The 12,979-nt window shown below is 38.5% G+C and overlaps 1 long non-coding RNA gene across 1 annotated transcript in view; it reads left to right on the top strand.

The window, feature by feature from the left end:
- LOC122185306 overlaps positions 1–5,912 on the top strand; it is a 67,277-nt gene extending 61,365 nt beyond the window's left edge. The window contains exons 2-4 of the long non-coding RNA XR_006180839.1: positions 789–944; positions 3,983–4,106; positions 5,714–5,912. This is a non-coding gene — a long non-coding RNA (uncharacterized LOC122185306). The remainder of the gene's footprint in view (positions 1–788; positions 945–3,982; positions 4,107–5,713) is intronic.
- Positions 5,913–12,979: the final 7,067 nt, after the last annotated feature.

Here is a 12,979-nt window from a genome sequence, read left to right as displayed (position 1 = left end):
CTGTCTGCTGAGCTATGGCTTTTAACCCAGAAACTTTCCTAAACCATACAGTGAGGTCACTCCTTGTTTGTACTTCAGAGCAATGTTTGCTGCAGTTTATGTTTTAAGAAAAAAATATCAACACGCTGTAATACATTTGAATAAAAGTGTTTATTTCCTGCTGGAATTTCATGCTGCTTGCGGATTTATGAATTGGATTTCCAAGGGATAGCACTGAGCTCAAAGCAATTTTCAAAGGGGCAGGCAGAAAGTCATTAGCAGTGCTTTGAAAATAAATTCTTCCTATTCTGCATCAGTGAGATTTGCGATCCCCGTTACATATATTTTATTATGATTACTCACCAGTTATCTTTTTGGTACTATTAAAGTAATCTGGAAAAAAATGTATTACGTATTATGTGTACTACTTTTATTATACCAACCTGCTAAGTAGGAACACAGGAACACTGAAAGAGAAATAGAAGTGGGAACAGATCTCCTGGGTTGGCGTATCCTGTCTCCTGCTAGCACACAGCCTAATTCCTTTCATAAACAGAAGTAATCTAAACCTCTGTGTCCTGTTAAATTTGAAAGAAAAGCGTTATTCTAGTATATCTGGAGATGATTAAAGTAAGCCAATAATAAATGTAATTATAGTGAATTATAATAAGATGACATGGAGATTTTATCCCTACTTATCTTGAGGTTTTGGGGAAGAGTTTGTTTTGTTCTGTTTAGCTATCATTTGCTTCCTTGAGTATGTTTTGTTGAGGAAGTGGAGACAACTTTACTCTTTTTCTCTTCCTTAGCCTCATGCAGGAGTAAGGCCATGGCAGCAGAGTGTCGGTGCATGGTGTAGGTGCCCAGCAGTGTGTGCCACTGGCTTCAGACCCATTGCACAAAGCGTCAGCCAATTCTCTACCAGCCTCACTGGAAACTTGTAAAGCTACTGCAACATTTTCCACGTAAGTTTCACTTATTTTAGACCATACAAAAATTAAAGTCTGTTTTACTTGAAAATGAATGCTAATTCAGCAGACATATTTCTACTTCTGTTGCTACGGCATCCCTGTTATATCTGAACGATGACTGAAGTACGGAGTAACCAGTGTTACTCTGCTCTCTTAAATGGAGTGCATCTGTCCTAGTGGCTTTGTGCAGCCCAGGAGTGCCCTTCCTTAAGCTCACCTTCTGTGCATCTCCCCTCACTGCACTTGAAGTGCCTGTACTGGGTGTCCACTGGAAGATGAGCACATCTGTGTGTTCCAGCTGCACACTGAGCGCACAGGTGATGAAAACGGTGTAGAATTGGACAGATCTGCTGGGAAAGTTGTTATAACAGAGGTGTGATGATAGAAGGACTAGCACAATAGAAAGGTGCTATAAAGGAAGGGAAGAAGATTGCTTATCCGTATCAGAAGATTCCAGGTTCACAGTGGAAAGCTTTACCAAGGAGGGAACTCCTGAAAGAGGTCCTTCCACAGTGTCAGTCAGCCCTTAAACGAGGTCTAGGAGTCTGGCTTCACCTGTGCTCTTGGGGCTGATGGGGTCTTTTCCCCTGGTGCTCAATCACTGTTTCAGGCCGTGACTCAACATTCCCATATGTGTGGTCAGCAGGTCCTCAGGACAGGTCTGCTCTGAGATCTCTTCCTGAGCTGTGCTTGCTGCCATAGGTAGCAACCCACGCGTCAGATACAGACAAAGATACTGTGTCCACTTGTTCCAACAGCATCATTTTCAATTCTCCTCTTACCATATAAATGAGTTCCTGTTTTCTCATGGAGCCTGAAAAATAGACTTCTCTCTACCGTAGAGAGCAAATAAGATTTGCTGTTATGTATCTGAAGTATGGGATTTATTTTAGGATACAGCAAGGATTTCATCTAAAAATATTTTCCACAAAGTAGAGAGGCGCATCAGAAAAAAAGAAAGTTAATTCCTCATCGCCTCGCCTGCAGCATTGTTTTCTTCCAGCAGAACCCAGTGGAATTTAACAGCACAGTGGCTGAAGAGCTCTTTCAAATATGGAGAGAGCAAAATAGCTCCTGTAGTGTTTTTTCCTGGCTTGTTTTGGCTGTTACTTTCTGGTTGAGACTGCCTGAAGTGAGACTAATCAGCTATTCCTCTAGAGAGAAAGCAGGGCGACTGGAAATAAAAATAATAAATCATAGCATTTTACTATAAAGAAACAGTGTATGTCAAGGGAGTGACTTTTACAACGTTATTTTGCTATCTTCAACAAAAACAAAGTAGTGGAAGGAGAAGTTAATTCAAGTAGGATGTTCGTAGCAAATTTTTGCACAAATACTGCCGTGTCCGTGCACACATTTTCCACTTCAAATTGAAATTAAAAGTTCAGTTTGAGGAAGGGCTTTATCTTTCTTTTGTCCTGTTTTCTGTATCTTAATTAAGGGAGATTATTTTCTCTTATACATAAGAGTACTGCAGCTTATTATTAACAAAGGGGCATCTTTTGCTATGGAGAATTAGAGATACCAGTCACGTTAATTCCCATTTTAGTTCACTGCGTACCAAAGCCTACGTTTCATTTTAGATCAAGTTTTATTTTCATTTGGATTTCTCTAAACGCAGCTCAGATGATTGAATACTCAGTAACATGAATAATTTGGCTCCACTTTCTACTCAGCTGCAGAAGTTTTAGATAAGTGGTTTTCTTATGACTTACCCATTTGCCTTAAGCAAGAAAGCCACTGTCTCAAATGCTGTTACTTCTCAGCCACTTGGTTCTAGGTCTTGGTGTTTGCTATGTCTATGGGTTCTGTATCACAGCGGAAACCAATATCCAGATGCTCAGCTTAGAAGAGGAGGAGCACAGAGCTTCCTAGAGGCAACTGATGGTGTGAGGAACATGCAGCGCTGCACTGTGGGGTTACACAAGCAGCATTGAGGTCTTAAAACTGAAAGACTGGAGTACAGATATCTGAAAGGTAACGTGAATGCTAAATTCATTCATACAAGATATACCTTCATCTCATGGCATTTTGCAAACCTGATAAATTCTTCATAATCGGTGCCAAAATAGAAATAGCAATAGGAATCAGTGAAGTTGTAAGCAAGATTTCTTGTAAGAATACCAACACGTTTCTCCTGCAGGAAAATGTTTCTACAGCAAATTTCAACTTTCCACTGCTATTAAGAAGAAAAAAAAAGAAAAACATACATGTATGTATATTTTTACATATCACTGTAGAAGAAACCACTTTTTTTCTTCTCATGTGTCCCCAGAATAGCTTACCCTTAAAGCAGCTGTTGCTGAATGATTCAAATCCAACTGCAGAAAGTATCAGGTGATTAGGATTTTCTGAAAATGTGAGTTGAATTAAAAAGTTGTCATGCGACATTAACTCCAGATGCTGAATATCATTTTAAAAATAAGTTTCTAACCAGCAAAATGCTCAAACACGTATCAACACGTAATTCTGTTAGTTCCAGTAAGGAAACTAATTAGGGATCCCCAAGTCCGCAATTTAACAAGGCGAAGTGGTAATGGTCGTTACTGTGTGATCATTACTTAACTGAGTTACAAATACTCCTCTGGTTACTCTCTGGGGGAGATGGGTGAAGGCAGAAAATGCCAGATGCTCATTACATTAGCCTAAAATGAGAGACACTGATCCATGCTGCTCCAAGAAATGAGATTGGTTATCCATAACCGCTAGGCGTGCTTGAGGCCACGAGTGTCTGGAAAAAAAACAAAACCCTCCTCCTTGCTGAAGTTCCATCTCGATAGAAGTCAAATGGAAGTCAAATTTCACTTCTGTCACCTTCCTGTGCCGCTGTGATGCTCTGTCCTGCATGCTCCTTCCCTACTGTGCCAAGCAGCCCACCCGCTGAGCATCTCACAGCAGGATGGGTCCGCGCTGCAATACGTATCGCCTGCAGCCGTGCTCCTCTGCTGCAATTATTCAGCCAGCACTCTCTTGCGTGATGACACGCCTTGAAGTCAAACACTAATTATGTGAGCGGTGTGTTTTTGTTCCAGACTTTGTAGTACCCAGCTTCAGAGTTTGTCAGGACCAAAGCAGCTGTGCGAATGTGTCGTCGTTCCTGATTTGGCACTTCTGATGTCGGAAGCGCGTTCGGACTCCTAATCTGAAGAAAGTCAGGTAAAGCGAAGCGATGGAAGTTTGTTAATATATTTAAATGAAATGCGGGATAAATTTCCCCGCTGGAAAGAAGAATCAAACAACTTCTTTTTGATAGCATTATGAAAAATACTTTATGTTCCTTTTCCAGCAGCTACCTTTTAATTGCAAACAATTCAACACAGTTGTTCACATCAAAAACAACTTAGGATTGTTCTTGAATCTAATAAAACGAATGAAAACGTTGCGTTTTTACTGCTGGAGCTCCAACTTTAAACTGTTTTAATCATTTGATTATTAACCTTGACATAAAAAGTGACAGGAGCTTTTAATTGCTTAATAGCTCAGAGGAATGCTGGCTTCTGAATGGAGTTCATAAACGTGGCTTAAATTTGATATACGTGATGTTCAGACCAGTCAACGCAATATCCTTGAAGGATGAGGAAAAATAGCTTAAATAGGTGGATTCTCTGTAGAAATGAGATTTTGTTTAGGATTGTTTGTGTTATCACACCTCCAGATGCGTTGCTTTTTACAGCTGATATATTCCAGAATGATGCTTAATTATTTTGGCGTTCTGTTCTATCAGAGGACACAGGGAAGCCTTCTGCTATTAGAAAAAATGCATATATGTGCACATGTGTGTGTGCAGTCAGAACTCTAAGTCAAGAAGAACAAGCATTATGCATCTATATGCAGCTAAATTATGTTTCCTCTGTATTGTTTGTGGATGTTATTGCTGTCAGTCCCATGGAGCTGGCAGCAAGCTCATTGGGGAGGTACTTCATTTTATGTGTTTCTCTCTTTGCTTTATGACAGAAGTGATTTTATGCACATACTTTTTGCAGCTTCTTCCCTTTGGCACTTTCCACTGGTAAAATGGACCACATTCCTTGTAGTCCAGCTGCTGCTCGTACTGAATTCACAACATTCATCCCTGTTTATCTCTTCTCCCTAAGTTCTACAGAATACAACTTTCTGGGATAGCTTTTATTATCCTCATGGTGATCGTGTTGTTCTCTCCAGCCTTGTGCATTCATTTCATGTCACATCTTTTCAAGGCTCCTTCTGGTGTTGAACAAGTCGGTGGTTGTAATGTTTGAATAATAAACGTCATTTGTCAGTTCAAGTAAATAACTCCATCTCTGTTTTTTCATATTGCCATTCTTTTGCTCAGCCTAATGATCTTGATCTTTATAACTTTGTCAACAAATGGAGTGGCCAAACAGCCTCTCACTGTAATACATTTCTCTGAAGAGAGCTGTGCTTTGTGCGTGTTTGCTTCCCACTTGGTTCAATTTGTTACAGTGCACTCTCAGTCTTTTATTCAGTGTCAGTTGCAGCAATATAACAAATAGTTCTGCTTCATCCTTTTTTTGTTTCTAATACATGATCTATTGAAAATGAGTCACAATGGTATCATACATACAGCCCCTTAATTTTCCTCTTGACATACTGGTAGTGGCCTATTTTCTTTTTCACTGAAAACATCTTTAACTTTCATTTGCTAAAACCTTCTATTCCTTTTTGTAACTTACTGGGTTTGAGTTAATCTATATTTTCAATCTCTTTTTAGGTGTGTATGCACATATATACACATACTCACATTTCTATGTGTGTACACACAGGGAAATTTGCGTCGCTGTGTCAACAAGATCCTGCAGTTCATCATCTGTCCAAGAAGAGGACAGCAAAGCTGAGCAAGGTCAGAGAATGGAGCCCTCCAAGGAAGGTCCTTGCAGGTCTGCGGAGACACAGATGGAGCTGGACCAACAAGCAAGGCAGTCGCTCTGTAGGTTCATGCAGAAGACGACCCTGGAAGGTGAAAGTCATTGCATGGTGTAAGTCATTCATGTTTCAAATCACCATTAGCTGTGTCTGTATTGGCCTAGTAAAAAAAGAATAAATTCTAGGATTTGGTAGACAAATTCTTTGTTTCAAATTCTGTCATTTCATTCTGTTTTATCCTTGCAAAATTGTCAGCTTAGAGCTTATAAATGAATATGTAAAGTTGTGGTGCTGCGTAATAGGGTGCCAGGAGAAAAAGCTGAGGCAGCCAATGGAGATTTTAGAGAAACGGGGATGTGAGGACAGTAGTGTTCATTTTCTACCCCTAGGAAAACACAAATATCTAATTCTATGGGTTGTAAAGGTTGAATAATGCCACTTCCCCTCTCCAAAGCGTTCAGGAAACGAGCCTGTGGAAGTCAATGGATGTTTTGCCACTGCATTCCTTGATTGGGCCCCAGATAAATCGTGATTCATGGAGCCACTTACATGGTAAATGTGAAAAATGAAAATGACCTATCCATTAACTTAATCATCATTCCATCCTTTCTCTAAGGCAAATAAAGTGTTAGATGGAGGCAGATGTTGTTGTAATTGAGGTCTTTTTTCTTATTTGAAGAGACCAATTTCTAAAGGTCATTGATGGAACTTGATGGAAATAAGCCTTTAAAGTGTGAATATTGATGGCTGAATAAAGTGAGTCTTCCAGGAGGAAGACTGCAAAAAACCATAACTATTTTTTAAAAAATTATGGGTCAAATTCTTCTTCCATTCAGGGCACAGTAAATCTGAAGTCATCTGAAGAAATCATTGACTTCTGTGTAAATGAGGGCACAGTCTTCTTCAGCAGAATGAACTTAAGGTTTTTCTTCTCATAGAGGACAGCAGAACAAAATTTATTATGATTTTGTCACAGCCTGACGGAAAGGGGAGTGATTATAACTGTGAGACATCCTGAAGGAAGTTCCTTTATTCTCCCCTTGGATGTGCCTTGCTTCAGCAACCCATGTTGTGCCTGGCAGGCACGTGCCCCAGCACAGCTGCAGTTCAGAAGCACCTTCAGACACTGTCTTGAATGTTCTTCTAGAAAAACAATTAGGCAGAGCTGAGCTTCTGTTTTGAATTTAAAGAGAGACTGTATCTTCAAAGGTATTGAAGAATACAGGCCCCAAAATAAGTGTACTGTCTGTCATTCCAGTCCATTTTTGTAAAAGAGAAATTCTACCACAGAAATAATAGTAATTTGTAGCTATCATGCATTTATTTTGTAGTTTTGTTGCTTCTATTAGACACATATAATATTTTGATATATTTTATTTGCACATAATTGATAAATATTTATGTAAATAACATGTAGATTAAAAAAGATAAAAACAGTATCTTAGCAAAATCTACAGATTTGTAGTACAAATGTTTATGGCTGCTAGAAACTTTGGGTGGATGTCATTTTTAATGCTGTTCTGACGCAATCTTAACTGTCATAGCACAAACAGCCCTACTAAAATTCATCTTCTTTGGACAGCTGCTCTGGTGTGATACCTAGCAGATAAAAGAAATCAAGGAGAAGATGCAGGATAGCCTGGAATACAGGAATGAGATATAAAACATCACAAGTAACAGTTTCTCTTTCAGCCAAAAAATGAGAGGGGGAGGTCAAACAAGTTCATCCTTCTGAGAATAACACACAGCTCAACTAGGCAGGCCCTCTGCAGGCAAAGGGAAGATAAACTTACCGATATCTGAGGAAAAAAAGGATGGATCGATGATGAGAATTATGCTGCATGACAGCAAGCTCTAGTGCCATGGAAATGGAGAGCAGAGCAATAGAGATGTTTGGAGTAGGAAAAAGAGGGGGAAGCTGGCAGGAGAAGGGATTATCACCACGACAAGGGGTGACAGCTGGGAGGATGCAACTGCAGCTTGGCCTGCCTGAGAAATGCACAGTCAAAATTAGCTAGGCAGGGAGACGTGCACAAAAGAACAAGATTGCAGAGGAGATGAAGTGTGTCAGGGATTAGAGATAGTCCAGAAATCAAAACAAATGCAGATGAAGTTTTAAAAAAAAAAAAAAACGACACACAAACACAACAGAACTTTACAGGTGTGCATAGCTTTCAGTGCGTTTGTATGGCAGAAAAGAAAAATGGAATTGGCTTTAACTGATTTATGGAAACTCCTCAAAGGCAAACATAAGTAATGGTTGTTTTCAGTAACACTTACTACAGGATACTGCAACCTGGCTCTGGTTTGATTCTTAGAGGAACTGCTTGCCTTTCAAGTAGCTGCAATCAACTCCTAAGACTTTATATAATGTAGCAGTAAGTAGCAATGACTGCTTCGTTATTAGCACTCCTGAGTCCCCCCATTACCATAATATCTACACTTCACATAGCTACTAATTCCACTTGTGTTACTGCTATACAAGAAACTATGCAGCACTTGTGTTGGGCTTTTTGCAAGTTAAAAAGTGCAAAGTAAAATCCTCCATCATTTCTTGGGTAACAACCACTTTGCAGAAGTTCAGTTTTTCTAGTCATAAATGCCATTTCTAAGGTAAATATGCTCTTGTGTTAGATGACAGGAATAAATAATGTTTACACAATTTATGGAATTAAGTAAAAATGATTTTACTAAATGATGTTTTGGGAGACTTTTACATCTAACTACCTCCTGAAGTGTTGGCTTTTCAGTAGTCTGCACTGGATAAGCTTACATCTTTTTCCTCACACGTGTAAAAGAAAGATTCTGAAAAGCATGTAATGCCTTCCAGTAGCTGTAAGCACTTCTGAATACAGGGCCATCAACAAATACACATGCACATTAATGCAATCTGCCATGCTAACTTTTTGGTATGAGGTGTTTGGTCCTAGCAAGGTGGGCACAGCACAATTGCCACAAAGATCAAAGGTCTCCATCTTGCTTTCAATGTTTGTATTGAATAATCCCTGAAATCATTCTCTCTGGCTTTAAAAACCTATTTAGTCAAGTTTTTCCAAAGCTGCATAGAAGGTAATTACATGAGGCTTTAAGCTGCTGTGTATTTTCTAGTTGGGCAGCAGCCATTACTCTAAAATGAGGACACTTATTTGGCTGTGCCTAAGGTTTTCATGGCTTCTGTTACCATCTTTGGAATGAATACCTGCTGACAAAACTAACAGGCTCCTGCAAAAAGGTTCATCTTTAGTACATCCATCAAGCTTTCAAGCAGGATCTTGAAAGTTCAAAGGGCGCTTTCAAAATCCCTGTATTTTTGCAGTTCATAGGAAATTTAATTCTTATTGCACAAAGTGATCTTCTGCCCACTTATGTGCACAAATTTCTTTATTTTGTAGCTGGAAGATATTTTTCAAACTTGTCTGGAGTCCAATATATGGGAAAGTCAAAGTGTAACAGAAAATTAGATTCAAGGGTAGATTTAATAGTGTCGTAAGTTTAATCTGGTCATAGGTCAAAGCTTGTCATTACTTAAAAGGAAGAATAATAATAAAAAGCATTATTTGATTTCATCTTTCTGCAACCAGAAAAAGTGCATTTTGGTCATGATTTTAGTATTTAATGACCAAAAGTTGCACAGAATTCATGCAGTAACACTCCAGTTAGTAAAGGAGCAAGAAGTGGCAGCTGGCAAACATTTGTTAATCTATTAGGACATTACTAAAACTGTTCTTAAGGCACCTGCAAATATTGGCAATATGGGTTTGCTACAATTCTGAATATATCAGTTTGAATTCAGACCATGTAGTGAACACATATGACTTGGTGTAGAAGTGCCTGGGTTATAACTCAAATGATATCTGCTGTTTGAACAGAATTTGTATCGTCTCCAAAGCCTGTGAAGCATGACTTGTCTTTATTATTATTATCAGCCTTTATTGCTGGACATTTTCCACTGACACGTTTATATAAATGCAAATACAAAAATGTGAAGTGTTTAACCTTCTATTCAGTGCCCGTGATTCAGTTAGTGCGTGCAAAAATCCTGAGAGCTGTCCATTATGTCCTCGACTCGTCCAAATTTCCCTTCCTGTCCTTCACACCTAAGCCATCTGTTTGTCATTTCTTGGCACCCTCCATACCTCTTTCACAAACAAACCATCTGCTCAGTGCCTTTAAACTTCTATTTACCATACATACTCTTTTATCTATTTTGCAATTCTTTGCATATGTCAAAATTTTAATTACATAGTCACATATTAGGACGGCGTCAGCTTAAGGGCTTTTTCTAACAAGTGTCTGTGATGGGCTAGAAGGCATTTGAAATGTGTTGTATCAGTCGCTGATATATGATACTTATGAAAAGTGCAACAAATTTTGAAGTGAGGAAGCAGATGATGCATGAAGTCAGTAATTGTTCCAAGACACCCCCAAGTGATTGATGTCTACATAATTCCGTAAATGCTATTGCTTTATTAAAATACAATAACAATATTAATTTGTATGAAAATTCAGTTTTGGCTAACAGCTAATGCATTTAAATTTTATATAATCTAATGCAGTCCGATCTCCCGTTAGGTTGGAAAGAAGGAGAAGCTTCTTACTAGAAATTTACTACATACCTCAGGTCTTACAAAATTTAAGAAGAGAGATTTTTATAAATGCTACAAATATGATTAAGACATTTTGAAGAAAGAGAGCAAAACTGATTTTCCTAAATGCAGCTAAGAAAATTAAAAAGTAACAGTCACGGTACAAGCACTGTACGTACATAATGCATACAGACATACACAGTGTTTGTTCATTCAGATGGGGTTTCCTTCACCCAGAGGAAACACTTTTCATCCAGACTCCTGCAGAATATTACCTGCTCTTTCAGGGTGAGTTTGCTTTGTTGGTGCATAGTCTGTGTGATGGTCAGGATAAGATGAAGCTTTAGAAGAGAAAGAAGTGGCAGATCTCCTGCCACATGATCTGCAGTATAGATGAAAGAGGAATTACAGAGCGTTAGAGGAGTGAGATTCCCTTTTACTGGACTTCAAGGGTTTTGACTGCATCTATCCTGTCTCTTCCTAAATCATCAAGGTTGTTTAAACTTGTCTGTGCAAGGGAAGCATGTACAGCAATGCAAAGTACATTGGTAGGAAAGTGTTTGGAAAAACAACAATCTTGAGATAGATGAACAGGATCAGCACTAGTAGAGTAAGGGCTCCCACTGAAGCGTGTGTGAGATGAGTCTGGTTGCACCAGGGCTGATCCCAGTTGAAGGGGTGAATTGAGAGTCACCCTGGCTCGCTTGCAATGACTGCAATTGGCTTTTTACATGACCAAGATATGCCACAGAGACCTTTGTTTTCCCATCTGTTTGCAGGGAGGACTGAGAGCTACATAGAAGTCCTGCAGAGTAGATCCTAATCAAAATAACGTTGATTAAGCACAGAAACACTTCCCTGTATCTAAATGAAAAAGAAAAAAAAATTGAAATGGCTTAATTTGCTGTAAGTACAATTCTGGGAAACAGTTGTTGAAATTCAGCTGCTTATGGCAGCTACATCTCTAACTGAGCAAAGAACCACTCCAAACCACTTGACAGTAAATTGATCTGTGTATGTATTGCAGGTGGCTTCTCCAGAGCAGACATGCATACAAGCACGTCTGAAAACCAACAGAAGACCAGTGGGTTCATAAAGATGACTTTTCCACAGACATTGCAGATTCAATACTAGAGTTAAGTCAGTACCCAAATAAACCCCATTCAGTCTTAAGTCATCCCATCCTTAGGACTCCATTGATAGATACACATATGACCTGTAGACCATTTTGTATATCATTTCCTTCAGGACATCTGAGAGCTGGGATCCCATGGAGGACATCAATGACAACTAAATCCCAACAGGGCAATTGCATCTCTTTTGTTTTATCCCTTGGCACTTCATTATGCTCATTGTGTGGTACCAAGCACCCCAGTACTCCTGAGAGCACGGGTGGCTGTTGTTGTGTGAGATAAATTACATATCTGATACTTCCTTGCCTCTTAGTTCTGTGTGCTGAGTGATGTGTTCCTTTGTGAAATGTTATTAGCTTGAATAGAGTGAGCAGCTGTCCTAAGTCTGAAATTACATAGTGTTGGAATGATACCAAAAGAGCTATTCTAAGCATGTAAATGGGGGAGACAATTCCACCTTCTTTTTTAATTGATTAAGGTAAATAACTAAAGCCTGGAAGAGCTCTAAAGGAGCCAGTATACTTTATATGTGAATTATCCCCCTCAGCTTTTAATTATGCCTGTCTATTTAATAATGTAGCTTTTGATATCATAGACATAACCTGGTAGAAATTTGAATATCTCCATCTAATACTATTGTGTGCATACTTGCAATGCAGTGATGGCTTCTTTACAGAAATTAAAGAATCCCAGTTCCTCATTATACATTTTAAAATTCTTAAAAAGATTGGCTGTCATGATCCCTCAATTTACCATCTGATGTTCTGCTTCCTAACCAGGGCTGCACAAATTGATGGTAACGGATTTCAGTCATCTTCAGGCAATGCAATTTCTCTCCTCCACCTATTCAAACAGTAGGGATTATACTCATAAAGCAGATCAATCAATACTACCTGACTTAATACCCTATTTTCAGTTGCTTTCAGATCCTCAAATTTAATCATGCAGCCTGAAGATTCAGCTGCTTTGTTTTGGAGAAATTTCATTGAAAAAAAAAGAAAAAGAAAGCTATTCATTTTGGAAATGGGATTAAGGAAAAAAAAAAAGATACCATATTCTTTACATAAAAGTTCTTATAAATTTTCAGCTGAAATACTTTAATGTTTCTTTGACTTAAATGGGTGGTTTGAAATGCCTTTTTATGTTCTGCAGAAGTTGATAAAGGATACTAGACAACAAAATGTATTTCTTCAATATGGAATTGTCTAAGTTACAGATCTGAATAGGGAAAACTCATTAGATAATAACTCTTTCTGGGATGTCTATGTTGGTTAAATCAATGCTTTCTGTACTGTTTCTGTACCAGTAAAACAAGAGTTTAGAATCGATTGATCTATATTTTCTCATCAAATATGACATAAAAATATGAACTTCTGTGATATATCTGTTCTTTTCTTATTGCATATATACAATGGATTCATACATATTTTATGAAAACCTTTCACCA

The sequence above is a fragment of the Lagopus leucura genome, unplaced genomic scaffold (genome assembly GCF_019238085.1).
Source record: "Lagopus leucura isolate 7727_CA_CO unplaced genomic scaffold, USGS_WTPT01 Super-Scaffold_100028, whole genome shotgun sequence".
Lineage (NCBI taxonomy): Eukaryota > Metazoa > Chordata > Aves > Galliformes > Phasianidae > Lagopus > Lagopus leucura.
The sequence above is the reverse complement of the archived record's forward strand: the minus strand, read 5'-3'. Positions and strand labels throughout refer to the sequence as shown.